Raw genomic sequence first — 25,512 nt, forward strand, 5'->3', positions numbered from 1 at the left:
CACCACATGTCCGCAGGACACAAGTTAATACTCTCTGAACATCAGCCTGTCAGTAGCTTGACAGAGCGATGAAGCATCGACTCCGTACTGCAGCGGTGGGAAATAGACCGAAGACGTAGCCCAAGTCGTAAATTACACAGAACTGTGTCTCCTGGTCCTTGCGGCCGTATTTCATAGCAGGTGCAATTCCGGGAGGCGTGGCTCCCGCGTCTTCCGGACTGGCGTCGCCTGTGATGCTGCTGGGACGTGCGGCATATTTGCCGTGGTCGACCTCAGTGCGACGCCATCGACTGTCGACTACACCGCATCCACAGTCCATGATCCGCTTCTATAAAATACTGTGCTCTAAACGTACATTCTCAGAAATGTCTCATCAGATTAAGGCCGATCTCTGATACTAGCAGACTCCTCGTGGCCAGGAATGACTTATTTCCTGCTTTGCATGCTCTGTCCTCTTGTCTTCGTCCGAATCAAGTTTTCCTCAAGCGCCTACCGTTCGTGAGTCAGCTTGGCTGTTCCTCGAGAAAACCACTTAGTAATACATATTCTCATGCAATAAGAAACGGTCTTCTGGCGTTGTTGTGCCAGGAGGCCTTGTCCGCGGAAGTTCGGCCGCCGGGTGCAAGTCTTATTTCAGGAGACGCCACGTTGGACGACCAGGGCGTCGCTGATGATGAGAGTATTATGAGGACAACACCATACCCAGTCCACCGTCGGAGAAAATTTCCAACCCGGCCGGGAATCGAACCCGGTTAACCACTCAGCTAAGCAGGCGGATCCCATGCAATATGTCTTTATGGCACTACAGTCCGGCGCATCATTCTAAAGGCATTTCCCCACACGTCACAATGATGAGATAGACATGTGTAATGTCTCTTTTATTTGCAAAAGCATACCATGCTGTCCATGCACGGACGTATTTCTTTGAAGCGATATACGTGCTGGGCATAATAAAACCGACCTGGACATTACCTCATGCAACTTAAGATAGTCAACCCAACGTAGATCATCCTCCCCAGTTGCGGACGATGTGAACTGGACTGCCCATATTAAGGCGCATGAAATATTTCCCGGGGCAGTTATTACCAGATGAGATTGACTTCCCAAACATATCAGACAACATCGTCGACAAACGCCAATATGTCGATAGGTGAACACCCTACCATTTTCAGGGCATAAGTGCAACTAGAGACAGATGTGCTTGTTAACTTAAACCGTTGGTGGGCGGGGCTACGTCAACCAGGAACCAAAATACGGCGTATGCAGAAAGACAGTATTAATGCCACCATACAACCAGTGATAACCACCAGACGCTGTCGGCAGTGGAATATTAACAACGGATGCGAAAGTAGCACTAACTTCGCCCCTGTGTTGTTTGACCAGGGAGACAGAGAAGGGCTCCAGGCAGAATTTAAGCAAAATCCCCGTCCCTTTTTACAATTTCACATGTTAGTTTAACATCATTAGCTCTGCATTGAATCTTGCTCCCTCCCTGGTCGAACAACAGAGGAATACAGTTAGTAATACTTAATTGTGCGTTGTTGATATTTTACTAGCGCTGAAGTGTAACGTTAATTAACGGTGTGTTTGTTTTCCACATACACTTTCTTGCGGCTCCCGGTTGGCATAACCCCGCCCACATACGACTCAAGCTGCCGTGCACAGCGATATCTCATGTTACTTGTGCCTTGAAATTGACTGTATGCTCTCCTGTCGAAATATCGCTTGTTATCGAGGATATTACCCGGCTGCGGTTCCGTGTCGTCTGAACTGAAGCCATAATTTTTGGACATGACGTTACAAATTCTATACGTGGACATTAAACGAGAAAACGTTACAGTTCTTGGCTTCCCGCTTGGCTAGAACTCAATTCGCTAGAGCTGCAAGAAGAACACAGTTTTGATTATTATACAGGCTGCCTAAAAATAGTGTACACATTTGAGTAATGTTTAGTAATGGTTTCACAATTGAAAAGTTCATAAATATTTACAACCTATATTCAGCAGTAAATGTTTGAAAAACAACATTAGGTATATGTCCACCATCCACGTTTTGGCAGTAACAAATCTGCGGCTTACCATGATAACGTTGTCTTTGAAAGCAGCAACTGTCCGTGTTTTATTCCTGTAAATACTGTCCTTGAGAAAACCCCAAAGAAAAATCCCCGGGCGCTGAGAGATCCGACGATCTCGGCGGCCAACTAATGTTTCCATTACGAGGCATGACCCGACCAGGACACATTTTCTTGAAGAAGTGGCATGGTTTGTCAAGCGCTATTGCAGATGGCGCCGTCTTGCTAAAACCACGGTAATGGTGTTACAAAAATGTTTAACACGTCACGGTATCATTCCCGTTTACAGTGACAGCCACTCCTTCCGAATTTCCAAAAAAGAAAGGACCAATCACAGAATGCTACCTTATCCCAAACCACGCACAATGCCTGTGGATAAGTATTTCGTGGATAATTTTGGTTGTTCTGTGGCTCAAATGTGCCAGTTCTGTTTATCGGGAAAGGCACTGAGGTCAAAATGAGCTTCAACGCTTGTTATACGTTCGTTGTGGAAATTGGTTTGCGCTGCCATTAAGATAAATTTATCTGCAAACTGCAGTCTTTTTGGCGAGTCGGTAAGCAATATTCTTTGTAATATCTGAATTTTATAGGGACATGTGTCTAAGTCACCTGTTAAAATTCTATGCAACGCGGATTTTGATATGCAAAGTTGTTGAGACCGACGACGAAGTGACTTTCGGTAACTGTTTGTCCTTGATGTGCGGACATCGTCAATCTTCACGTAACTAAGTGACCGCATTACGAATAGTAAATTTTCTTTTCCATGCCTGCTGGGCTTGTACAACACTTTGGCAATGTCTGAAGTACAGTTCACGTTCAGCACTTATTCTTGACTTGACTGAGAAATCCGGCTTTCTTAGGATTTGATTATAGCCGTGCCCGACTCTTCGTATGCTTGGAATTTATTTTTGACTGATAAAGCTTCTTTGTATATTGCGTTTGAAACAGTATGGTAGGGCTCATGAACGAAGAGCATGTTTGCTTCATTAACGTAGGAGAAAGTCACATAGAGCTGGTCGTGCGAAAAGCAGCTGCCAATAAGCTCCACAGCCGTTCGCGGTGTGTCTGGGCCTGTGCGTCGTATATGGTCTTGGAATAACATAAGCTCACTGGAAATTGAACATGTTTAAAGAGAATTGGTAAATCGTTAAGTATAAGCGGGATGTAAAAACTCGCAGGCTTGCGTCACTTCCCGTCAAAATTTCCGTTTTTGTTAAGTTACTTTGGAGAGAAATAACTTTAAGCCTTTGTGAGTGAAGGGTTCTGCGGAGCGACATAATGCAGACGCTTTCGATCAGAGTTACGTTGCACCTCGCTTTTAGAAGGAGTTTCCAAAGAGCGAGTTAAAAACCTGGTGTTCTCGAGCCACAGTCAAGTCTAGCCTCACGATCTTCATATTATACTTGAGGCCGCGTAGTCCTCACTCTGTTAGTTGTTGCGATGTACTCAAAAATACACGACCGTTTTCTAGGCATTCATATTCCTAAACAAAACGAAATCAAAATGTAATAAGTAGATACCCAACTCGTAGAAACTCGTTTTTCCTAGAAACGATATAAATAAAACCTATCGAAAGAAAGACAGCTGTGTCGTTATGTTTTTAATACACTAATCGAAATCAATAAATCCATATATCCTAGCCAAGTAAATCCGCTGTTTGCTTGTATTTGTAAAGATAAGGTTGCGGCGCTTAATTCTGTCACTGACGTAAACAGCCGAAAATACATTTCACCCAGTCAAAAAATAGCAGCGTAATCTGTTAGTTCTTAGATGTGCTACGAAACTAACAGCGCTATCTATTGGTTCTTGACACGTATGTTTTTGGATAGGGTCTGCCTTTAGCACAACACAATTTTGTTTTTTAACCCAAACATGTTTCACTGCAGTTGCAGCATCTTCAGTAGGCTTTTATTTTTCATCTGTTAAAGATAAAGAATGTTCTTTACTGTTTGTATACATGTAACTATTAGTTTTTAAATCGTAATTACAGATATTTGTAATTATAATTTATGTCTGATATCTGTAATTACGATTTAAAATTAATAGTTCATGGATATAAACAGTAAATAACATTCTTTATCTTTAACAGGTGAAAAATAAAAGCCCTCTGAAGATGCTGCAACTACAGTGAAACATGTTTGGGTTAAAAAACAAAACTGTGTTTTGCTAAAGGCAGATCCATCCAAAAAAATACGTATTGTTAAAGCAAACACCGAAAAAAGAGCTGCAACCCCAAGATTATTATTGGTTCTCGGGAGGATTAACCATCCGAACTAATAAGCTGACCAGCAACTTTAGATAAAACTTTAAATTACGATATCTTTTCTCCCGTCTTCCGATTTTGCTGAAATAATGCCTGTATGTTGTCCCAAGCTGCAACAAACAAAAAGTTTATGATGATATATTAAGCGCTTTATTTGCATTCCTGCTGCGTGCACTACTTTTGGGACACTCTGTATATCCGTTCGTCAGAACGTTGGGAGAACGTCACTCCAAGCGTGCTCTCTTGTAAGAACGTCGCTGGGTGGGGGGAGAAGGACTGTGTTGTTTTTGTTCGAAGAGGTATCCGTGGCGGATTAGGTTCCGGGTGTTGGCGCAGCGAGCTGAGGGCAGCAAGGCCGGCGTCTTCGGAGAATCCTGAGCCGCCGTAGCGCACCTACCAATTACAGCACTTCCGCCGCAAATTGTGCGTTGTCTCCGCAATTACCGGTAGCCGTCCTTCCACAGCCCATCACAGCGTGAAATGGAAACGCCTTCCGCGGCGGCGCGCCGTGCACCGGCGAGAAAGCTCGCCTCGCGGAAGTCTGATAGGCTCGTCTCGCAGTTATAGGTCTAGAAATAGTCTATAATAGATGAAGAGGTTCCCTGCTGTGCTAGCGTGGGTGTAATCCTGTCGCTGTTGCATCGTTCTCTGTTCTCAGTTTAGCGCCGGGGTCCATATAGTGCCATGTATTCCTCCACCTACGTGGCTACGTCACTGGATTCTCCGACCTGTGGAACATAAACCGCACCCTGTCCAGTGCAGTGACGTGAGATCATAAGCGTACTTTTGTGCTGCAGCATAGGGTCGTAGTCGGCGTTGTTGGCGCACTTAGGCTGCAACTCCTCTGTCCTACCCCATGTTAGCTGGGATCTATGTCTGTACTATTACTCTGAAAACCGCTACATAGCACTCATTACTTCCTGTTGTACCAAGTACACTACTGGCCATTAAAATTGCTACACGACGAAGATGACGTTCTACAGACGATAAATTTAACCGACAGGAAGAAGATGCTGTGATATGCAAATGATTAGCTTTTCAGAACATTCACATAAGGTTGGCGCCAGTGGCGACACCTACAACATGCTGACATGAGGAAAGTTTCCAACCGATTTCTCATACACAAACAGCAGTTGACCGGCGTTGCCTGGTGAAACGTTGTTGTGCAGCCTCGTGTAAGGAGGAGAAATGCGTACTATCACGTTTCCGACTCTGATAAAGGTCGGATTGTAGCCTATCGCGATTGCGGTTTATCGTGTCACGACATTACTGCTCGCGTTGGTCGAGATCCAGTGACTGTTAACAGAATACGGAGGGTAATACGGAACGCCGTGCTGGATCCCAACTGCCTCGTATCACCAGCAGTCGAGATGACAGGCACCTTATCCGCATGGCTGTAACGGATCGTGCAGCCACGTCTCGATACCTGAGTCAACAGATGGGGACGTATGCAAGACAACAACCATCTGCACGAACAGTTCGGCGAGGTTTGCAGCAGCATGAACTATCAGCTCGGAGACCACGGCTGCGATTACTCTTGACGCTGCGTCACAGACTGGAGCGCCTGTGATGGTGTACTCAACGACAAACCTGGGTGCACGAATTTTTTCGGATGAATCCAGGTTCTGTGTACAGCATCATGATGGTCGCATCCGTGTTTGGCAACATCGCGGTGAACGCACATTGGAAGCGAGTATTCGTCATCGCCATACTGGAGTATCACCCGGCGTGATGGTATGGGGTGCTATTGGTTAACACGTCTCGGTCACCTCTAGTTCGTATTGACGGCACTTTGAACAGTGGACGTTACGTTTCAGATGTGTTACGACTCGTGGCTCTACCCTTCATTCGATCCCTGGGAAACCCTACATTTCAGCAGGATAATGCACGACCGCATGTTGCAGGTCCTGTGCGGGCCTTTCTGGATACAGAAAATGTCCGACTGTGCCCTGGTCAGCACATTCTCCAGATCTCTCACCAACTGAAAACGTCTTGTCAATGGTGGCCGAGCAACTGACTCGTCACAATACGCCAGTCACTATTCTTGATGAACTGTGGTATCGTGTTGAAGCTGCATGGGTAGCTGTACCTGTACACGCCATCAATCTCTGTTTGACTCAATGCCTAGGCGTATCAAGGCCGTTATTACGGCCAGAGGTGGTTGTTCTGTGTACTGATTTCTCAGGATCTATGCACCCAAATTGCGTGAAAATGTAATCACATGTCAGTTCTAGTATAATATATTTGTCCAATGAATACCCGTTTATCATCTGCATTTCTTCTTGGTGTAGCAATTTTAATCGCCAGTAGTGTATTGGATTCGCTTTGGAGCGCGGTAAAAATGACTGCCTAAGTGCCTCGTGCTTGCTATACTTAGTCCAACCTTATCTTCGCTGTCCCTGTGGGATCCATATGTAGAGATTTCTGTGTAGAGTATATCCAGATTTCTCACTTAACCCCCGCAGTACCCATCTTTTGAAAATATTGTAATCTAATCACAAAATGTCGTGCGACTAGGGTCTCCCGTTGGGTAGAGCGTTCGCCAGGTGCAAGTCTTCCGATTTGACGTCACTTCGGCGACTTGCGCGTCGTTGGAGTTGAAATAATGATGATTAGGACAACACAACACAACATCCAGTCCCTGAGCGGGAATCGAATCCGGGCCCTTAGGACTTACATTCTGTCGCGCTGACCTATCAGCTACCGGGTGCGGACAATCTAATCATATACGGTATATTTTAAAATCTTGAAAAAAAACATTTATTGTTTTCAATGATTTCTTATACCAGATTCCATAATCCTTTTGAATTTTTCAGTAGAACGTAACCCAAAAACTTAAGTCTTACTAGTGGATGTGACTGTTGTCAACAAACGTCATATTCATATTATCAAGTTCACGATCCGTCTTAACCCTATACAAGGTGTTCGGAGTCTGAGTAGTTTGTAAGGGTGTTGCAAGGTGGTTTGTGTCGAGAAATAATTGTTAAGAAAAAATTCGATACGTTGCGCCGTTTCTGAGTTAATTAACAGTGATGTTAGCCAATCAGGCCGTTGCACGCTCATGTTCATGCGGCCCGCCAGATCAATTAGTGTCAGTTGTTGTCGTAGCGCAGATGATAGTGCACGAGGGTGCCCAGTATTTGACTCGGGTTCGATCCTTGCTACCGTCCCATGTCCAATATTTGTATTGCTCTCTCGTTCGGTTTTAGGAAACCAAACGAAGCACACGTTTGGCGACACCTTCTCAGGCGGGTCACTTGAATTTGCGCGCGCAACGGCGTGATCGGCTGACTTCAATGCTAATTGAGTTGGAAACGGAGCAACGCAATTTTCCTTAACAATTATTTCTGAGCTCAACGTAACCTACTACACCCTTACACGATTTTCATAATGTTTTTGACCTCCTTGTATAATCTTTAAAAATTATGTTCTGAATAAAACTCCGACAGTAAACGAAACCTACTTTTTAAATTTTTTGTGGCGCTCATAAAGTACCCCTCCTCCGAGTGTGCACGCTACAGAAAATGCGATGGTACTGCTAAGATTGTGCTACAAGATATTTCAGGTCTTGGGTCCTATACATCAGTACCTGTTTAAAAAGGATGTTGTTAATAAAAGTTAACAACAATTAACGAAATACATATTTTTTTAAATTTTTGTTTTGGTGTGCACAAAGTACTAGATTCAATTTTTTACTGTTGTTCGCCAAAGGCACTCTGCAGCATTTCCTTCTACGCTCTTCGCCAATCCGAGATCGTGCTCTCGTCTCTGAAGATGTCGTCATCCATGGGACGCCCAACCCTAATCTTCATTGTTGTTGTTTATGGGGGAAGAGACCAAACAGCGAGGTCATCGGTCTCATCGGAGTAGAGAACGACGGGGGAGGAAGTCGGCCGTGCCGTTTGAAAGGAACCATCCCGGCATTTGCCTGGAGCGATTTAGGGAAATCACGGAAAATCTACATCAGGATGGCCGGACGAGGGATTGAACCGTCGTCCTCTCGAATGCTAGTCCAGTGTGCTAACCACTGCGCCACCTCGCTCGGTCCTAATCTTCATTCATTCGTGGTGTTCATTTATTGGACGGCATCAGACTTAAAGAAGTATAATGGGTTCAGAGCGATATTAAACCTTTTCGTGATCAAAAAACAGTATTACACAGGTCAGAAGTAGAGGAAATGATGCGAATGCAGCGTAATCGAGTCGCTCCTGGCTTCTTAGTCCTTCGACATGCTGTAGAAACAAACTATGCTATTTTGCGAGCAAATTAACGTTGTACACTCAGGATTAAGTGGTTGAATACGAGTTAGTGCCCAACACTGCAGCACTGCCTCCTTCACTTTGCCCTGAAAGAACCTTATCAGCACAGTTTGCCGATAAGTTTCAGGTTGCTGTTTCAGCAGCTCCCATTTTTCAAATTTGTGTAGTCACATACATTACTATCCTGCCAACATTCTGCCATGAAGTCTTTCTGGCCGCTGGCTACACACATTATTTGCATTAACGTGTACTTTAGTGACAACCAACTGTGGAGCGATGCGGTTTCGAAGTGCAGTCCAGTCTACTTATCTCTTATTTCCAATTCGTACGCTAAATAAGTATATGTTATTCCTTTTACGTAGCTCATTACATTAACAAAACGCAAACGAGATGGGGTCCTTTTACTCTTTCGCAAACAAACATAGCAAACTATCAGCGACACCACCAACCGCCAAGCGGTGTACATTGGCTTGGAGCTTATGTGGGTAGATGTAGAAGTAATGACCGAGAGCCACGTAGTAGATGTTTATATCTGCCAACTTGTAACTGTACCCCATCCTTCACTAAACGCAGGTACCTCCCTTCCACCGACAAAGCACATTACACTGGACTCGCATTCGGGAGGACGACGGTTCAACCCTGTCTCCGCCCATCCTGATTTAGGTTTTCCGTGATTTCCCTAAATCGTTTCAGGCAAATGACGGGATGGTTCCTTTGAAAGGGCACGGCCGATTTCCTTCCCAATCCTTCCCTAACCCGAGCTTGCGCTCCGTCTCTAATGACCTCGTTATCGACGGGACGTTAAACACTACCCACCACCACCACCACAAAGCACATCCAAATGTTTGTTCGAATACGTCTCAGGTAGCGACTGAAAGCTTCGACTTTCTGTACTTCTTCCAAACTATAGAGAGGCTCACACACGATGCCATGGGACTAGAATATGTGGGAGAATGGCCTGTGGCGAGGGACTTTGGCTTTTCCAAAGCTTCATTTTTCTGAGGTCGTATTCTTTTCCTGTTTGCGATTCAAGGGAGTGTTCATTGTATATAACACGCCAAAACTATTTTCCTCACGACCCGCTCGATAACATATTTTTAATTTGACACGTAGAATAAAAAAAACGCAAATACCTGTATAGCTTGGATGATTCAAAAACAGCATCGAGAACAGCACGATTACGGTATGAAAAAAATAGCTCCAATACATCTGCGTCTACATCGATACTCTGCAAATCACACTCTCATTCTTTCCGTGCGAGCTCTGATTTCCCCTATTTTACTTTGATGATCATGTCTCCCTACGTATCTCGGCGTCAGCAGAATATTTTCGCATACGGAGGAGAAAGTTGATGATTGAAAGCCTTTGTTTTAATCATGTCCACCCCAAATCCTGTATCATGACTATGACACTCTCTCTCCTATTTTGCGATAATACAAAACGTGCTGATCTTCTTTGAACTCTCTCGGTGTACTCCGTTAAGCTTATCTGGTCAGGATCCCAGATCGCGCAGCAGTACTCCAAAAGAGGACGGACAAGCGTAGTATATACAGTATCTTTAGTAGATGTGTTACATTTTCTAAGTGTTCTGCCAATAAAACGCATTTCTTGGTTCGCCTTCCCCCACAACATTTTCTGTGTTTTCTTTCAAAAAAAAAAATGGTTCAAATGGCTCTGACCACTATGGGATTTAAAATCTATGGTCATCAGTCCCCTAGAACTTAGAACTACTTAAACCTAACTAATCTAAGGACATCACACAACACCCAGTCATCACGAGGCAGAGACAATTCCTGACACCGCCGGGAATCGAACCCGGGAACCCGGGCGTGGGAAGCGGGAACGCTACCGCACGACCACGAGCTGCGGACTTTTCTTTCCAATTTTAGTTGTTTGTAATTGTAATTCCTAGGCATTTAGTTGCATTTACTCCCTTTAGATCTGACTGATTTATCGTGTAACCAAAAATTAACTGATTCCTTTTAGCACATATGTGGATGACATCACACTTTTCAGAATTTAGGGACAATTGCCAATTTTCGTACCATACATATATCTTATCTAGATCGTTTCGCAATTCGTTTTTATCTTCTGATGACTTTTCTAGATGATAAACGACAGCATCTTCTGCAGACAACCTAAAGCGTTTAAATAGATGAGGAACAGCATAAGGCCCATAACACTACCTTGGGGAATCCCAGAAATGACTTTGTTTTACTTGATGGCTTTCCATCAGTTACTACGAACTGTGGCCTGTCTGACAGAAAATCACGGTTACAGTCTCATAACTGAGACGATATTCCATAAGTACGTAATTTTACTACAAGCCGTTTGTGTGGTACAAGCCTCCTGGAAAACTAGAAATACGGAATCAATTTTAAGTCTCTTGTCAGTAGCACTCAACACTTCTTGTGAGTAAAGCGCCAGTTGTGTTTCACAAGATCGATGTTTTCTAAAACTGTGTTGACTGTGTGTCAATAGACCGTTCTCTTCGAGGTAATTGGTCATGTTCGAATACAATATATGTTCTAAAATACTGCTGCATATCGAAGTTAATGATATGGGCCTGTAATTTGGTGGATTACTCCTGCTGCCTTTTTTGAATAATGGTGTGACCTGTGCAGCTTTCAAATCTTTGGGTAGGATCTTTCATGGAGCGAGCGGTTGTATATGATTGTTAAGTGTGGAGTTCTTGAATCAGCATACTCGGAAAGGAACCTAACTGGTATACAGTATGGACCGGGAGACTTGCTTTTATTAAGTGATTAACGTTGCTTCACTGCTCCGAGGATATGTACTTCTAAGGTACTTATGTTGGCAGCTGTTATTGATTCGAATTATGGTACATTTACTTCGTCTTTTTTGGTGTCAAGAAAACTGGAATAATAGTGTACTTCTGGATCCATTGTAGGCAAAAGAATACGGCGAGAACTGGTTTGAGGTTATAATTTTTGCTCAACCTCGTTGAAACAATCGGTAGCGATTATTGTAAAAAAAAAGTACGGAAAAAATCATGGATTCCTTTTCGTGGGAATCACATTTAATACTGCCAGGACGCCTCGATGCGCTATTCAGCAACGTGCTGTTGAGGAAGGTCACTTGAAACGACGTCAACGGTGGATTACTCGCAGTTATTGATGTAGCCCCAGCAACCCATAAACAAAGAGCCCGTAAATATTTAAGCCCCGAAGACAACTTGAAATCCGAGCTCTCTAAAGTTCAATTTCGTCGGGAGGGTCCGTGCTGGGCGACCTGGAAACAGAATGTAGGTAACCAGCCGCAACCGTACAGGCCATGTCGCGCGAGCCTCCGCCCCATCAACCTGCCTCCCCCCCCCCCCTCCCACTCCCTCCCCCCTTCATCCCCCCACCACAAGAATTGCCAAGTTCGCACGGTGTATCCAAATTTCGTCAAGAATAGCAGATTACGACCACATTCATTGCTTCAGCAACACACCTCTTATAAAAGAATCCCAAAATTAGTTGCTTGTAATCCAATGTATTTTGTAAGGAGCTGGATGTTAATTATCAAGTTTTACCATGCCAATGTTTTGGATCTTCTACTGTATCTTAATGATACCTGAGCTGATTTGTCTTCCTAAACTTTCATGATTGGCATTTACACTGGAACATATTAAACAACAAGAAAGTAGTCGTAAAAGGGAATTTTTCTGCGAGTAAAATATCCAAACCTTAGTAGGGTATAGAATGAACGGTAGTTGCACGACGGAGATGTACTGAAAGTGTTTGGCTTTTTCGGTATGTCGTTCAGGTAGTGTAACTTAAAAAATAGGAAATAATGTATGCCTTAAGATCTTGAGAAGACAGTCGTTGTCGGGAGAACACCAAGAAGCGTACGTACGGCTTCCTCAAAAGGTAGACGAATTGTGTCAAAAAATGCATGGTACATGAGACAAATACTAACGTGGAAATCTTTTCTGAAGCATTTAAGTGCTTTTGCCTTCATAATAAATGTTGTGTTGAAAATAGATTACGGTTATTACGGGAGGAGAAAAAACATGTAGGTTCACTTTATGTAGGTATTTCAACAGATGTAGGGTAGTATGTAACTTGCACGATGTATTTTTCTTCTAATTTCACCCAGACATGTTTCAGCACTTTTTGTGCTATCTTCTGTGGATTTGTTTATTTTCCTTCTCATATGCTGCTACTGAATATTTGTGCTAGTAACTTTAGGTCTACTACGCAATCTACAGTTTTTCATAGTTTTTTTATGTTGCGGTGTTTTGACTGTTTTGTGTTCAGATAACATGCGTAATTCTTTAATTTTTTGTAGTTACATGCTTGGCAAGAAGTCTTATAAAATGAATGTGTAACGAGCAAAAGGAGAGAAACACAAAACAGTAAAAACATCGTAGCATAAAAAACTATGACAAGCTGTAGACTGCATAGTAAACCTAAAAGTAGTATCATAAATATCCAGTGGAACCATGTGAGAAGGAAAGACAGCTTCAGATGGTTCAAATGGCTCTAAGCACTATGAGACTTAACATCTGAGGTCATCAGTCTCCTAGATTTAGAACTACTTAAACCTAACTAACCTAAGGATAACACACACACATCCATGCCCGAGGCAGGATTCGAACCCACGACTGTAGCAGCAGCGCGGTTCCGGACTGAAGCGCCTAGAACCGCTCGGTCACAGCGGCCGGCTGGAAGACAGCACAAAAAGTGTTACGGGTGAAAACAAAATTACAAAGGTGTCTTGCGTAACGCGGAATTCGTCTCCAAGAAATTCCTAGTTTAGAGAAGTGGAGATACTGACAGGGGGAGGCCACGACGTTGGGACCACAGATTTGCTTCAACCTGTGTATGCCTTTATTAGGCCATTACAACAACATAATGTGAAAGTAGTGAGGTGAACTACTCTGGCAATTCCGAGAAAGTTTTCCTGAAAATGGATGCCGCTTGTGACTTGCGGAATGACTGATACGCGCAGTCTGGTAAGGTACTCGGAACCACTTTGCACCTCCACACCTCGAGCTGCAGTCACAGAGGCTGGCCCCATTTTTCAGTTAACCTGCGCAGCGGTGAGACGTTGCTAATGCAGTAAGAACGGATAGCGTAGGTGAAGTTTTTTTTGAATATCACAGAATATACACTTGTACTACAGAAATGAAGTTTTGTGCAGCAGTAGAAGCGTCGCTTCATACACGTTCGACTTACGAAACTCGAACACTAGTTACTTGATCCCCATGAACTCTAACGTCCATCACCTGCAAAGATACGTGCATTGCCTCGTTGTATCATCGCGAGTCTTATGCAAAATACTTTAATACTTTCACAGAGTTCTAGTGTAGCTGGAATTTTAAATGGAAGGAAGAAACAAACACGCCAACATCGAGTTTATAAGAAGCTTAGTGCTAGATCACGCGCTCAAGAATTAGGAGGTAATAGGAAGAGTCCAAGTAGTCAGATGGTGTGCTTGAAGAAAACTACAGAAAACGTTTCATGACCGGTCAGGTATTACAAGCTTCCTCCTCCCTTGATATTCCTGGGAAACATGTTTTCTGTATGATCAGAACATCTGGCAGAACATATCTTATAAATAACTTTTATTTGGCGTTAAGCGCTGTACCGTCGTAGGCACAATATTACAGCTGCCCTCATAGTGCTGAATCAGTAAAAAGATGACTGCGTGCACTTCATTTCTCGGAGATACGTTGCGGAACAAAGCTGCAAGCTTACCTTTCATATTTCAAATACTTCGTGACTGCTAGATTTAAAAATTTATCGAGATGAAAAAATAATGAATCGTTTATGACTTTAAACTCCGCCTTACTTGCTACAGTCTGAAAGGACCGCCTCAGCTATAATTTACTCAGTATTAGTTCCATCGTGAAAACGTTTTGTTTAATATAGAGACAAAGGACTGTAAGTCATGGTGCGAAAACAGTAGCAACTGTACACAGTTTACGGGTGGGCGTTCTCGCGACACAGACTTGTGGGATTTGCAGACGTTGACAGTTGACCTCGTTCTAGATTAGCCCCATAGGAAGTTTGGAGATTTGCACAGGACCGTGAACTGGACCAGAAGCATGCCGCGTTTGCTGGAGCGAGGAGGGCAAGGCTGGCCGCCCTAGTGCGCCAGACATGCACGTGCCAAGGGCGCTGATAAGCCGTTGAAACAGGAAGCGACGCCCTTAGATCCAGCCCGCGGGACACAGCGCCTAAAGTCTCTTTCGCCTTCCGCTTGGACTCGCATTCGGGAGGACAAGGTTCTAACCCGCTCCCAGCCATACTGATTTAGGTTTTCCGTGATTTCCCTAGATCACTTCAGGCAAACGCCGGGATGGTTCTTCTGCAAGGGCACAGCGCATAGCCTTTTAATCCTTCCCTAACCCGCCATCGTTGTCGAGAAAACTTTAAACTCTAATCTCCTCCTCCTCCCGGTAGTATCGCGTACGCTAGGTATAAAAAGGCAGTGCATTAGCGGAGCTGTCATTTGTACTCAGGTGATTCAAGTGAAAAGGTTTCCGACCTGACGGGAATTAACAGACTCTGAACGTGGAATGCCGGCCGGAATGGCCGTGCGGTTCTAGGCGCTACAGTCTGGAACCGAGCGACCGCTACGGTCGCAGGTTCGAATCCTGCCTCGGGCATGGATGTGTGTGATGTCCTTAGGTTAGTTAGGTTTAATTAGTTATTAGGTGACTGATGACCTCAGAAGTAAGGCGCATAGTGCTCAGAGCCATTTGACCCATTTGAACGTGGAATGGTAGTTATAGCTAGACGCATGGGGCATTCCATTTCGGAAATCCAGAGCAAATTCACTATTACGACATCCACAGTGTCAATAAAGTGACGAGAATACCAAATTTCAGGCATTACCTCTGACCATGGACAACTCAGTGGCCGACGGCCTTCTTTTAACAACCGAGAGCAGCGGCGTTTGAGTAGAGTTGTCAGTGCTAACAGACAAGCAACATTCTGCGAAATAAACGCAGAAATCAGTGTGAGACGCACTACGAAAGTATCCGTTAGGATAGTGCGGCGAAACTTGGGATTAATGGGCTGTGGCAGATGACCTAACAGCACGACATCGCCCAGGCGCCTCTCCTGGGCTCGTGCCCGTATCGGCTGGACCCTACACAACTGGGAAACAGTGGCCTGGTCTGATGAGTCCTGGTATCCGTCGATAAAAGCTGATGGTAGGGTTCGAGTGTGGCGCAGACCCGATATAGCCATGAACCCAGGTTGTCAACAAGACACTGTGCAAGCTGGTGGTAGCTCCATAATGGCGTGGGCTGCGTTTACATGGAATGGACCGAGTCCTTTGTTATGTTGGGCTACTTGGATATCATTTTCAGCCATTCATGGACTTCATCCCAAACAACAATCGAATTTTAAGGGTGACAGTGCCCTGTGTCTTGGGGCTACAACTGTTCGCGATTGGTTTGAAGAACATTTTGGGCAGTTCGAGCGAATGGTACGGCCACCCAGATCACCCCTCACGAATCCCATAGAAAATTTATCGGACCTCATAGAGATGTCAGTTCGGGCACAAAATGCTGCACCGACACCACTTTTGCAATGATGGACGGCTGTAGAGGCAGCATGGTCCAATATTTGCGCAGGGGACTTCCATCGATTTGTTGAGTCCATGCCATGTCGAGTTGCTGCATTTTGCAGAGCAGAAAGAGGGCGGACACGATATTTGGAGGTATCCCATGACTTTCGTCACCTCAGGGTACATTAAAATACGTACGACTACAGAAAAATGGTTCAAATGGCTCTGAGCACTATGGGACTTAACTGCTCTCAGCACTATGGGACTTAACTGCTGAGGTCATCAGTCTCCTAGAACTTAGAACTACTTAAACCTAACTTACCTAAGGACATCACACACACCCATACCCGAGGCAGGATTCGAACCTGCGACCGTATCGGTCGCGTGGTTCCAGACAGTAGCGCCTAGAACCGCTCGGCCACCACGGCCGGCGCTACAGAAAAAACAATTAAGGGACATATTAATGTTGAATATGTTACATGTATGAATGCTTTTAAAACTGAACGGATTTCGCGTGGCTTACAATGTCGACGTAGCGGTACACGTGCACATAAATTATAATTGTCAACTATTTAACGTTATTAAGCGTTATACCATTATGTATCGCATATACAGAGTACATTGGCGCTTAGAATTTGAAAATTGTAAGTATTGTACCTATCCATTCGAATTTGAAGAGAATGTAGTTGCTTTTGTTGAAGGGCAAAGTATATGGAATGTTAGTTCTTTTTTTAAATCATTTTCCTTTGTGAATATGGTTCCAACTTGTTTTTTAGGGTTCCGTGCCTCAAGCTGTAAAAACAGAACCCTTGTAAGTGTGTCTCTTTGTCTGCCTGTCCGACTGTTAAGCACACTTTTTCTCCGCAATGGGTAGACGTGTCAAGTTAAATTTATGTCACTCACTTAGGTGTGGTCCCTTGGCGATGTAAAAAAACTTATGCTTCCAAGTCAGTGAAATCAAAATATTCGGTCATTTATGTCACATATTTTGGTACTACCAAACTCACTCATGAAAACCTATAGGGTAGATCTCAAATGAAACTTCTTGGCGGATTAAAACTGTGTTCCAGACTGAGACTCGAACTCTGGACCTTTGTCTTTCGCGAGCAAGTGCTCTGCCAACTGAGCAACCCAAGCACGACTCACGCGCGGTCCTCACAATATCACTTCCGCCAGTACCCCGTCTCGTACATTCCAAACTTTACAGAAGCACTCCCAGGCTGTGGCTAAGCCATGTCTTCGCAATATCCTTTCTTTCAGGAGTGCTAGTCCTGCAAGGTTCGCAGGAGAGCTTCTGTAAAGTTTGGAAGGTAGGAGACGAGGTACTGCAGAAGTAAAGCTGTGAGTAGCGGGCGTGAGTCATACTTCGGTAGCTCAGATGGTAGAGCACTTGCCCGCGAAAGGCAAAGGTCCCGAGTTCGAGTCTCGGTCGGGCACACAGTTTTAATCTGCCAGGAAGTTTCATATGAGCGCACACTCCGTTTCAGAGTGAAAATCTCATTATGGAAACATCCCCCAGGCTGTGGCTATGCCATGTCTCCGCTATATCCTTTCTTTCAGGAGTGCTAGTTCTGCAAGGTTCGCAGGAGAGCTTCTGTAAAATTTGGAAGGTAGGAGACGAGGTACTGGCGGAAGTAAAGCTGTGAGGACGGGATCTGAGTCGTGCTTGGGCAGCTCAGTTGGTAGAGCACTTGCCCGCGAAAGGCAAAGGTCCCGAGTTCGAATATCGGTCCGGCACACACTTTTAATCTGCCAGGAAGTTTCATGTCAGCGCACACTCCGCTGCAGAGTGAAAATCTCGTTCAGGGTAGATCTCGTTGACCTAGAATCATGAAGTTTTGCGAGGTTCCACCAAAAAAGTAAATGAAAAACTCGGAAAGTGGGTAAATTGTAATTATATCACATAAAAATATATTTTTGCCATTTTAACTAACTTTTTATTCATTATCCCACGAAAGCATGACAGAGAAATATTACTGCTTGCAAACATAAAATGTAAGATGGGGTCGCCGGCCTCGGTGGCCGTGCGGTTCTAGGCGCTTCAGACCGGGACCGCGTAACTGCTACGGTCGCAGGTTCGAATCCTGCCTTGGGCATGGATATGTGTGATGTGCTTAGCTTAGTTAGGTTTAAGTAGTTCTAAGTTCTAGGGGAGTGATGACCTCAGATGTTAAGTCCCATAGTGCTCAGAGCCATTTAAACCATTTGTAAGATGTAGTCATGTTTTAGTAAGTAAATAAAAAATATTTCATTACATCTTCTCTCGCTATAGATATAAACAGAAGTGTTTCAGAAACTACTGTAGATGTTTTATTACTGTCTGGGAATTCCAGGAACCGATATCTTGGCAGTATCGATATCCGTAACCGGCAGTAATGATTGAGATTCTAGATATGCAGGATGTCTGAATGAAGTTTTCACGGAAACCTCAGTGCGCGAGTCCTAATTGCACTTAGCCAGATTTTTAAAATTTACTGTAACTTATTGGTCTCTTAAATTGGATATTTCGTTTATTGGCGGGTTAAGAAATCTGAAATACCCATTAAAGTGTAAAAGATGAACGGCCCGACCGTCGAAGCAAATGACGATCACTATGGAATAGATGTGTCTTGATCTTAAGGCAGAAGGAAGCTCTTAGAAGTAGAGAGAAACGAGCCGCAGTAATGGTGTTGGTGGGTGTCGTGTGGTGTAGTGGTGCACGTACACGCTGGTGGTGGGGCGGCCGTCCCCTCGATAGCGGCCGGCGTCCGTGACCCGCGGGGCGTCGATAGTGCGTCTGCAGACGGAGCGGCGTCGCCCGCATCCAACTTTAACGAGCCGCCGCGGCGCCAGAGCCAGCGAGCCGCCCAGGTCGATGGCGGCGTCGCCTCGCCCCGCTCCTCCACCTGTTCTCCGTCGCCCTCGAACCATTTGTGGACGGATAAAGTATTAACTCGACAGCAAACACGCACTCACTCGTCTGAACCAGTCAATGATAAAATCATCTACACTCGTAAAAATTATTTATTTCTAGTAGGGAGAGCACTAATCGGTTTCAGGACATATGCCCCATCTTCAGGGGCATGATAAAATGTGAGAACAACAAAGGATGCATAAAACAGGTTAAAATAGTGCGTCCCAGGTCAATGACATGCAAGAGAATATCCTGTATGTCATCTACAATGGAAGCGGTATCTTAACATACTTTAACGTATTTTAACCTTAGTTGTGCCATCCTTTGCGGTACTCACATTACAATGTGCACCTGAAGATGGGACATATGTCCTGAAACCTTTTTAGAAATAAATAATTTTTACAACTGTGCTCGATTTTATCGTTGACAGTGGACAACGGTTGTGGATGTCTGGGCAGAGAAAAGTGTAATTTAACCAGGCTTTCTTTACTGTATTTTATAAACACTAGGTAATGCTGTCTCCAACACAGAGGTCGGTTTGGACACTACAATCTTCTACTGAAGTGGTCCTATTCGAGATCCGAACGGGTTTTTATAGGTCTATTACTGTTCAAGGTGTACAAGGGTCACCCCAATGCAAATTCACAACATTTTTTCAAAAATACTAATTCTGTTCCACATCTTTGCTATTCAAGGACTTCATAGAAACATCCTTACTACCACCATCAGGCCGGCCGGTGTGGCCAAGCGGTTCTAGGCGCTACGGTCGCAGGTTCGAATCCTGCCTCGGGCACGGATGTGTGTGATGTCCTTAGGTTAGTTAGGTTTAAGTAGTTCAAAGTTCTAGGAGACTGATGAACTTAGAAGTTAAGTCCCATAGTGCTCAGAGCAATTTGAACCATTTTGAACCACCACCACCACCTCTCTCTCTCTCATTCTTTCTCTCTCTCTCTCTCTCTCTCTCTCTCTCTCTCTCTCTCTCTCTCTCTGTCTATCACACACACACACACACACACTGTCGTTTCATGAAAATAATCGGGCAAAATTTAGTAAATCTCTTCCCTAATCCTACTTCTCTCTTCCACCTGCCTCCCCACACCCCCTCTGACATGCACCTTTCTCTCTCTCTCTCTTCCATTTTTATGAGTTATCAGTCTTTTGGCTGGTTTGATGTGGCCTGCCACGAATTCGTCTCCTGCTCCTACCTCTTCGTCTTTAGTAACACATGTCCCCTTGCCGTCTCCTAAAGTTTTGCCCACTGCACTTCCACTTACCACGGTGAGTCACGAGATGTAAGACAATGTTAAAAAGACATTGCCTCACATCTTGTTTTGGTTGTAGGGCACCACCACCCCATTCCATCGTTTGCGAAAGCAAAAACTGAAAGCTAATATAAAGTGTATTTTAACGTGAACTAGCCGTCTGGAGACGAACTGTAATGTTCGAAGCCGGTAACGGCGCTGTTTAAGTAAATAAATGGCTTTGTACAAAGTGGCTGGTTGCTGTCATCTTTTATGTAAGAGCCATCCTTTATTTTGTACACAGCCACGGGCTCAGAATATCAGCATTATTCCATGATGTTTAAACACATATTCTGTCACCCTGTCCGGTTTTCTTGTCACTGTTTCCCAAATGCTCGTTTCTTCAGCGATTTTGCCGAGAACCTCCTCATTCCTTATCGTATCAGTGTCCGCCGCCGGTAGCCGAGTGGTCAGTGCGACAGAATGTCAATCCTAACGGCTCGCATTCGGTCCCCGGCTGGGTCAGAGATTTTCTCCGCTCAGGGACTGGCTGTTGTGTTGTCCTAATCATCATCACGTGCAAGTCGCCGAAGTGGCGTCCACGAAAGACTTCCACTCGGCGATCGGTCTACGTGACGGGAGGTTCTAGTCACACAACATTTATTATTATCGTATCAGTGCACCTGATTTTTCCGAATTTTTCTCTAGCACAACATCTCGAACGCTTCGAGTCTGTTCTGTTCCGGTTTTCTCCACAGTTCTGCAAACAGCTCAACACTGCCCTCCGCTAGCGGTTAGGAGGGGGGGGGGGGGGGGGGGGGGGAGGCGAGCAGGCAGTCAAAAATCTTGTCTGAGAACTTTCATGGTTATTAGAGACCTCACCTCACTATCTCGCCGTTGGAACTTCCTTGGGAATAACTGTATTTGTGAAAGGCGAGATTTATTTGTAAAAGCTTTTGATTACTTGTTCGAGGTATTGTATAAAAACTTCAGGCTGGGATTTGTCTCCCCCGTATTCGCTAATATCAAGTTAAATACGACCAATAATTGTTTCTGCAATGCGACGATGAGATTAGCTTTGGTTTAGCTCTTGTTGTTGCTTCGTATTCCTGTTTCACAGTCATATTACCAACAGCCGACTTGGGATGCTTTACAAAGTTTGAAATGTTCCTGATGGATGTGGTAATCACGTGACGTTGGCGCTAAAACTAAGGAGTCCTTCCTTGCATCGGCGATGGCACAGGTTGAGCTTTTTGTTTCCATTCCTGCTTCTCCTATGTTTTGGAGAACTTGTGGCCTATCTTGTGTGGACTGCCATCAGGTTGTTTAGTTTATATGTGCTCTTCGGTGGCTGAGTGGAGTGCTAATCCTGCAGCATGTCAGGCCAACGTGTAGTCGTCCTGCGATGCTGATGGTGATCCGGTCGTAGGATCGTCCCACGTTTTCGTAAAAGGTGCGAGCTGAAACCCAGAACCTGTCTCTCAGTTGTATGACTTAATGTCAACGCAATACTGCCCGCCTCCTTTTATACTGACAGATCCTCCTCTCCTGACATCTAGTCGTAAATTCCGCATTTCATACTTTTGATCGGACTGTATGGAGAGGACCCAAGGAAAAACAGCGCATTTTAGTAAGCGCTCCAGTAGCAGAGAAGCGTTACTCATAACAGCATGGTTTACTGTTAAAACTACGAGAACTTACCTTCCTAGAAGAGTCAACCAATATTGTTTCCTCCTTTATAAATCTCAGGAATATATCACTAAGGTAAAATCAAATATATTTGAAGTGTTACCAAAAGTCGATCTTCCTGGACACTATTTGCGACTGAATTAGCGAATGGAGGAAGGCGAAGGGAGGAAGGAACAATGGTACAAAAGTACCCTTCGCCACCCACTTTAAGGATGCCCTCGTCTGGCTGCGATATTTGAACGGTTTAGCCAGCCAATTGTAGGGGGAGTTACAGTTTAACGTGGACTTTTAACCCCGGTGCAACTTGATGTTTTTTACTTTAATAAATCAGTTAAACAGGTGAAAGAAACAATAATTGACAGAAGAAAGCCTGTGACTTACTGCAGACCGAATCCTAGGTGCTGTACCCATCCTTTTGGATAATTACTGTATAACATATTAGAGTGCGTGTAGGTGCATGTAAGAGCCGCTGTTTGCAAATTACTTTCCTAATATTTTAATGTCCAGCTTTATTCTTTATTTAGAAACGAGCCATCTGCTGATTTGATGGTTACGTTTTTAAAATTCGAGGCTGGAAGTAAATATTGAAATAATTTGGTTCCCCTTAGTTAGTATACACAGTTTATATAAATACTGGCAACTGATTTAATGGTTTGCAGTCAGTTCAAAATGGTTCAAATAGCTCTGAGCACTATGGGACTTAACATCAGTCCCCTAGAACTTAGAACTACTTAAACCTAAGTAACCTAAGGACAACGCCCAGCCATCACGAGGCAGAGAAAATCCCTGACCCCGCCGGGAATCGAACCCGGGGACCCGGGCGCGGGAAGCGAGAACGCTACCACACGACCTTGCAGTCAGTCTGACGGTTCTTCATCAACGGAGCTGGCCACAATACTGAACGTTCCCGTGACAGAACAGAGTGCGACGCCGCGATCACGTGTTCGCCATTCTCTCTGCTGTCTCGTACCCTGTTCTACGCGCTCTCAACGGTTGGATTCATGCGCGCCATTCTTTCTGAATGTTTTAATTTCTCAGCGCATGCTGTATCTAGTGATATTAGTAGATTATTATTAGCGTGTGTTTAACGTTCCGCCGGGCATTCTCAAAGAAGTTCCTGTTTTAATGAGTTGAGTGTTATGCATATTATACAATGATCTTCTCTGGTTTCTGCTCCTGAGAAAGAAAGTCCTCCACACACATTCATGCACCTCACTGGAAACGTCCCTAGCAGTGTTCAAGGCGAAGGGGACACACACCATATTAATGTCCACAAAATGTGTCCATTTCTCATTCGAAAACTGAAGCCGCCTGAAATATTCACTTCTAAAAATAATTTAGAAGTTTGTCGTCGATAATGGACAACGGCCTTGCCGCAGTGGATACACCGGTTCCCGTGAGATCACCGAAGTTAAGCGCTGTCGGGCGTGGTCGGCACTTGGATGGGTGACCATCCAGGCCGCCATGCGCTGTTGCCATTTTTCGGGGTGCACTCAGCCTCGTGAGGCCAGTTGGGGAGCTACTCGACCGAATAGTAGCGGCTTCGGTCAAGAATACCATCATAACGACCAGGAGAGCGGTGTGCTGACCCCACGCCCCTCCCATCCTCTAAGGATGACACGACGGTCGGATGGTCCCTGTTGGCCACTCGTGGCCTGAAGACGGAGTGCTTTTGTCGTTTATAACACTGATCATAGGAGTAAAAGTTTGGTTAATCTTCATACGGAACTAGCGGCGGTCGTAAAGCAGAATGCGGAAAGTCTAGGTGAGTTTGGCCACCAAGTACTGAAAATCTGTTCCTCCCGAACCAGTGGGCAAGTACGTAGGCTTCCTCGGCCGGTGTCTATCTTAGTCTACGCCCTGAAGGAGCTGTTGCAACACGTCCGAAACGTCGGTTATTTTAGTACTCTAGGCTTCAAGTACTTTTTAAGATGACGCGGCAGTAGTCCCAGAAGGCTGTTTAATGAAGCGAGGACCGTCTTTCACCGCTTCGACGCCACCTGCTCAGAACTTGCGCAGCGCTCCCGCTGGCAGCCGTACTTACAAACCGGGAAACACGTCGCTGATCAATCGTCCACGTGTAAGTTATTAACTGAAAGACTTCACTTACAGATAACAAACGTTAGTTTATTCCTTCAGAAACGTTCTCGCTGTCGAGTATCTCAAATATTTATCCCCAAGCAGTCGGAAATTATCCTGTGCGTATTATGTTTCGTCGTCACAATATTTTAATTTGTTATTTTAAATATGACGTGCCTTCATTTACCACTTTACTTTCCCTTATTACCACACTCATGTCATTACCTGCATTGCGTCTACGGTCAATGTCACATCCATTATATACTTACCGATGCACATGAATAATGTGTTTAAGTTCAAACGCATCGACAGACGTTCGATAGGGTAGCTGTCTAATTACAAAAGTCACGAACTGATATTTATTTCATATGTACTTTAACTTGGTCAATAATTCTGTATCTCTTATTGCTTTTCCTGGGACCTTTTGTTTAAAAGTAAAAAGCATGTATTAGGGCCTCATTACTACGTAGGGAAAAACCGACCGGTTAAGACTGATATCGGTTGTCAGTTCAACATAACCGGTGTTTTTCGTTATTTTTAGTATTGGTTATAACAGGTTTTTTAAAATTATTTTTAGCTTGTGATTGGGCAAAAAAAGAAATATCAATTAACCAGAAGAGTGCTAATTTTTTTTGCTCTTAGACAAATTTCGTTAAAAAAATAGTAATTTTTATTTGTAAAATTTCCATTGCTTTGAAATATTGCGATATTATAGAAAATGGGAAAATGGTTCAGTACTGTTTTAATAACAAGCACCAGAAATGAGCAACAAACACACTGCATACGGATTGGTACTGCAATGCTGTGGCATGGTCTATTGGATGGTGCGCGTGTACATGCAGCGTGCAAGAACTGCCCCCTCTGGTCTATAAGGTAGTTTCTCGCTCTTACCGTCGGACATCAGTTGTATTACTTAATGGCATCATTCCTAGTCTGGACGTTCTTTTACGGAGTGCAATGTCCCATTTTCTTTAAAAGATTAAGAAGGGTAGGAGGCACAATAAATTTGCGACATCATATAAGGAGAAAACTTAAAAATTAACTGTTCATTCATAGATTTCAATAAAAGTAGGAAGTAACTGCTGTGTTGTCTGTGTCTACCAAACTCAGTTTTCACCCTTTAGCACCAACTGTTGGTAAAGCCCAATTAGCGGTATGATCCTCGATCAGAATATGATTGTTGAGCAGAGTTTCAGAAAATTAGATTCAGTAGGAGAATACTGGTAGTATTCCACCACATCACTTTTCGAGAGTCCGCCCCCGGTAGCTGAGTGGCTGAAGGGACACGCGGTATTTTACCTGCTGTCCAGTAAAGAAAGGAGCGAAGGAGATTTTTGGACGTACATCTCCGACCAGCATCACAAGCTACTACGCATGAATAATTATTATGATACATACGCCAAATTCCTCAGAAGAACAGTCATGTGAACTCCATTTTCGAGGAAGCGATTCAGAACACGAATAAACGAGAGGCAATGTGATCTTTG

General features: G+C 44.3%; 1 protein-coding gene and 1 pseudogene across 3 annotated transcripts in view; both read left to right on the forward strand.

Annotated features, from left to right (window-relative positions):
* LOC126268064 (hepatic leukemia factor-like) overlaps window positions 1–25,512 on the forward strand; it is a 574,619-nt gene that overhangs the window by 522,333 nt on the left and 26,774 nt on the right. The gene's annotated exons all lie outside the window — the stretch shown is intronic.
* Window positions 23,307–23,424, forward strand: LOC126268292 (5S ribosomal RNA; annotated as a pseudogene).

This window comes from Schistocerca gregaria, chromosome 4 (genome assembly GCF_023897955.1).
Source record: "Schistocerca gregaria isolate iqSchGreg1 chromosome 4, iqSchGreg1.2, whole genome shotgun sequence".
NCBI classification, from domain to species: Eukaryota; Metazoa; Arthropoda; class Insecta; order Orthoptera; family Acrididae; genus Schistocerca; species Schistocerca gregaria.